The following is a 6,000-nucleotide window of genomic DNA, read 5'->3' as shown; positions in this document are numbered from 1 at the left end:
AAAAGTATTTCATGTGTATATTTGTAGGTCAGTAGCCCTTATATTAATAGCAAGTGCTTTTGCCGCTGTATCCAATAATCACTCAACATCAACTTGTATATAATGAAATGAATAAACTAGCACGCAGAAAAAGTTCTATTCAAATATTTCAAATAAATGTAAACACAAATCTCCGCATCCGAACGTTTAGATGAAGTATAGATAACTATAGTTATACACCAAACATCATCACAATCAAACAATTCCATTCAGAATTTACAGTTCCATTAAGTCTGTAATTAATGAAAAAACATTATTTTAACATGTCTTTACATCCTTGAAAAATTATTTGAAGATGTATCATGCTTGAAACAACATTTTTTTCCCTGTAATTTTAGAAGAGGAATTTTACCATAATATTATTTTAAGATAGCTGTTTTATTCTTAATGTAGTAGTCCTAAGGCAGCGATTTGTATATATTCTCAAGGTATCAATTTTAAAAGAAGACGAAAATAAGATGGCATATATACTTAGTCAGCACTACAGGCACTGTTTTTTTTTTTTCGGTTTAGCCTGTGCTGGAACAACCAAAGCCTATATGACATTATACATTCCTTGTAAAATGTGCTAGTGCCTAAACATGTTTTATTTAGCTGAAACACTCGCCACTCTTATAATATAACAGACTAAGGAGATGATACAAGCAAAGGATAATGGAATTTTTTTACTTCATAAATTTTAGGTTTTAATATTAATTTCAGTTCCCAATGAGTGATTAAAAAATGCCCGTAAGGACATCTGGGTCATCCGCCATGAAAATTGCCAGACGACTTATAGTTGTATTGGTATGACGTTTTACGCAGAAATAATAAAAACAATATCCAAGTACTACATTACTTTGATTAATGTTTGTGAGGATAATTGTGAACATCGTTCTTGACACATTATTATTATACCTAGACATGTGTTTCATAAGTTCAATCGGCCATATTGTCGCATTCGTTTTTCTCTGATAAAGCCCTTTTCAGGCTTTCTATACTGATCACAATCATTCCTTGTAATGTTGAAACAACTGTCCCATTTAGACGGAAGTATAAACATTGACATAATTGTTTCGGCATGGCAAAATAAAGAGATGGTTTCTATTACTTGTGCAAAATGCTTAACCTCTTCATTGAAATCGTCTGGCATACGGTCTACTTTTCTACTAAATTCCTTCAAGGCAAAATCATAAAGCGAATAATCTAAATGAAGATACGATCCGATGGTATGCTTCTCGCTCTGAAGAAATCTCCTTTTATGTCTTGAGCGACTACATCCAGATATATATAATATATCCTTCACATGCCAGTTCATTATTCTCTTCATTAAAATTATGGAATGATTTAATCGCTCATGTATTAATATTAAATCAAACTCAGCATGAAGTCTAGCTAAGAGGTCATCAATTAATCTTTTGTCCCGCACAGTGACATTTGTTGAATTAGTTCAAAGAAAAAAAATAGAGGAAACCCAAACGCAAAAGACATTTTGTTGTTAGTCATTGAGCCTACAAAGTGATGATAGAGGTATGGATTCTTAGTATATTCAGATAGATTTGTGCTTTTTAATTGCTCCCCAAAAAAATACATATGCAGACTCAAGTCTTTCAATAGGTTCACGAACAAGCCCTACATAGAATGTGTCCTTGGGCAGATATCTCTCAAACCTATCGCGGTTATATATAACATGACAACACAGTATATCATTATTTTTTCCGGTTGGTGGTGGAACAATGTTTAGATCAGTCAGGCTTTCTTTTAAGCTGATTACGTTTGGTAAATAATCGATTTCTGCAAGATCAGTTTTGTCATGGGCAAGAATAATAGTAAAATTTCTCGACGGACCGAACCCCAACATTATATTTTGGACTGTTGTACATGCCGTTTTATGAACCTTAAGAAAGGCTACATGTGTTGTTTCGAATTTGTTGGGAATACTTTGAGCAAAGCATTCATTTCTTGGCTCAAGAGATGCATCTGAATAGATAATATTCTGTCTATTTATGTAAAGTCGCATTTGAAGCGAGAACAAAACAAACAATAAAAGAGAACCGAACCACAACCTGAAATAGAAAACAAAGTTGTAATCTACGTCATTAAGTCTGGTACATATCCACCGCACTAGACCAAACAATTTTACATAAGAAATACGTAGTCAATAAAGGAATGACTGTGAGTTCGTGTTTAAAGTCGCACTACGCCACACTTTCATGTCAGGGGGCTACCTTGCAGCTTTCTATGGCGAAGGAAAACACCGTGCATATTTGGAAGCATAAGCGGGGACCTTGAATGGCTTCATCTCATGAAAGAAATTGCACACCAAGCGAGGTTAAAGCGACTTTAAATCACTTTGCCAAGGACGCACCCAGTAACTTAGTAAGTACAACTTGACAACAACATATATTTACATACAATGTTGGCACCGAGGTTTAATAACAAATGCGTAAATTTTTCTCAGATAAAAGAGGACTTGATATTTACTAAAACGGAATGTTTCTTATTGCCTTTTATATAACGGCAAGAATTCACCGTTATATAGATGAGCAGTAACTTTTACTACAGATCGTCGGAACTGTTTCTCTGTATATATACTATAATACAATAAACTGTAAATTATAGGATAATATGTATCATCTTACTCATTTTTTCCATGCTGATAATTTCAAAACCAACCGCTCTTCCAGCTCATGTACGTGATCATATCTCAATATTACTCTACCTCTATCTCTACCACACTGTCCTTTCTACCCTTTTTACCGTTTTTCAAACAAACAAAATGAGATAAAAGTTGTCTAGCTTTGGTAATGTATTATTGATATGCATGTTTCATTTGCATGTTTTCCATAGTTTATAAATACTTTATTTTCTAAGTTACCAGCTATCCCTGTTATCTATTAGGAACGAGTTTCTAAATAAGCTTAGCTTTATACTCAATACTTGATTTGTGCAAATGTATGTTTAAAAGAAGAAAAAAAAAACTATAGTTCAGAGAGCATCCAAACAGTGGCTCAATAAAAAAATTACAACATCTAAAGCAACAAGTTAGAAAGTCAGCGTACATGGAGGCGTTATGGTAAAACAGATCAGTCTGAGTCGTATAAACAAGTAAAAAATAAATACAATTTTGAAATCAAACGTCAAAAGAGAAACACTCTGTGAAAAGATAGAGAACGCTAAGGGTGGTTTCAAGACTCTATTTGGATTGGTATCTGAGCTAACTGGTATCAAACCTGAAAACCCACTTCCTCAAGGAGAGTCTAATAATTCATTTGCCGAAAAAATTGCTGACTTTTTCGTGGCAAAAATCTCAAAAATACGTCAATCGCTTAGTGAATACCAAAAATTTGAACCTCAAGTAAGGATATACAAAATTTAAACAAATTCACTGATCTGACTCAAGATTAAGTAAAAAATCTCATCAATGAATTGAATACTACGTCTTCAGAGTTAGATATTTTGCCAACACGTATTCAGAAATCACATGTAGATGAACCTTTTTCTAGTATCAATAAATTGGTGAATCTCTCATTAGAACAAGGTTTATTTCCCTGTGAAATACAAACAAGCAGTTGTTAGACCTTTGCTAAAAAACGGTTTTGAACTAGAGCTGTCCAATTATCGTCCTGTTAGTAATTTATCATTTCTATCAAAATTATTGAGAAAGCTGTTCTTGTCAGATTAAACAAACATGTAAATCAAAACAGTATTTTGCCTAAGAACAAGTCTTCAAACAAGGTTTTGAGATGACCCCAAGTACAAGAACTTAGCTGTTTTATCGGTCAGGCAAATACAGAGGGTCGCGGAAAGCATGCACCCTCGCTTTTCAGTACTTTTTCTGTGTATTGACCTGGCTAATACGGGCATTGTACACTGACATTACACATTTTATGACTTTCTGAGATCACCTTTCTTTATATTGATAACTTCGTCATGGCAAACGGTAACATAAGACAGCATTTAACTGAAGTTGAGCTTTGGAGAGCAGTAGGGATGGTAAAGCAAGGGGCTACAAATCGTCAGGTTGGTGAGGCCCTTGGTATTCACCATACTGTTATAACGAGAGCGTGAGTGAGGTTTCGGGAGCATGACGCACCGGTCAGAAGGCATGCTGGTGGCAGGGAAAGAGTAACGACCGCAGCAGAATACCGATTTCTGATCATTCAGGCGGGTCGAAGCCGCTTTGCAACTGCAACTAGCCTTCGTAATGACCTCCTAAATGCTTCAGGAGTAAATGTTTCCACTCAAACGGACCAAAGAAGGTTGCATGAAGGTAGTATTTGATCAAGACGGCCATGTATATGGATTCCTCTCACTCGTAATCATCGACGGGCTCGTTATGACTGGCCAGGGACCACGTTGGATGGAGAAGACGAGACTGGTGGCATGTCCTGTTCAGTGATGAGTCTATGTTTTGCCTAGACTTTACAGATAGGCGTGATAGAGTATGGAGAAGGCGTGGAGAGAGATTCCATGCAGCCAATATTGCTGAACATGACCGGTATGGGAGTGGGTCAGTTATGGTATGGAGCGGCATTAGCTGGGATGGATGAACTGCCCTCACTGTACTCGAAAGGGGTATACTGACTGGTCAGCGGCATGATGATGACTTCTTAGATCCTCATGTCAGGCTGATGCAGTTGGTGATGACTTCATGTTAATGGATGATAATGCCCGTCCTCATACTGCCGGAGTGGTCCGCGAGTACAGGGAAAGAGAAGGCATTGTGCACATAGACTGGCCAGCTCGATCTCTCGACGTGAATCCTATAGAACACATGTGGATGAGCTGCAAGTACGCATTTCAGCTCGTCAAGTGCAACCAAAAAGCCTTCAAGAACATGAAGTCATGTTGGTCCAGGAATGGAAACCCATTCCAGAAAGAACAGTAAGATAGGGATAGGGAGCATGCAATGGCGCTGTCAAGCAGTAATGAATAGCCACGGGTGTCATACCCGATATTGAAACCCCAAAAATGCAGCCCATTGGTTTTTTGACAGTTTTAGAAAAATGCTCATTTAATGAAAAAACTCCATTTTTGGGGGTCATCCTTTTGACAGCTCAAAACTAAGGCAAATGAAATTGCAACTGTACAATTGTGTTTAAATCGTATGGAATAAACATACAATGAAAGGTGTAAACCCTTTGCCAACCCGTAATGAAAATGTACTCCTTAAAAACGTTGGTGCTTAGCAAAAGTTGATTAGTATATCATTTCTGTGAATCTGCGCTACTTTGGTTGGTCAATGATCTTGTAAGTGGTATGGAGAAAAAGGAAGTCACGGCCCTTTTTGCGATTGACTTAAGTGCGGTATTTGACACTGCCGACCACGACATTCTTCTAGATTTCCTAAAAGCACAATATGGCGTCTGTGATACAGCTCTTCAATGGGTAGTCTCCTATTCAAGGCCTCGTACTTGTAAGATTAATATCAACAATGCTAGACTACGTTATCGTAAGTAATCATCAGCAAGACATTTTGCACTCAAACATCATTTTTGATGATGAATTATGTCTTGTCTCTGATCATCTCCCACTTTTGTCTGTTTTTGCATTCCCTGTAGATGCGTATACCTCTGTTACGAGCCCTAGTATACAATGGAAAAAAATGTACATCGGATCAAATCTCCGCGTACCAGCATAAAATGTCTATGCTGTTAGGAAATTTTGATACCAATGCATTAGGCAAAACTACCTCCCCGCCAGTAGTCATTGATTCTTTGTACTGTCACATAGTATCTTCCATTAAAACCGCTGCAGCTGAAACATTGCCATCATCCCATTTTAACAGCCACTCAAAACCTTATTGGACAAATGATGTAAAGATAGCTCATTCAATACAGAGAGCTAAACGGAGGCAATGGGTTTCTGCTGGCAGACCGCGCAGTCCTACTAATAACCTATTTAGGTCATACAAGGACGCTAAACGTAGTTTTAGAAATGTGCAAAAGGCTTCCATTTCTGAATGCGAGTCAAAATATT

The sequence above is a fragment of the Mercenaria mercenaria genome, chromosome 1 (genome assembly GCF_021730395.1).
Source record: "Mercenaria mercenaria strain notata chromosome 1, MADL_Memer_1, whole genome shotgun sequence".
NCBI lineage: Eukaryota > Metazoa > Mollusca > Bivalvia > Venerida > Veneridae > Mercenaria > Mercenaria mercenaria.
This window is presented reverse-complemented; position numbering follows the sequence as displayed.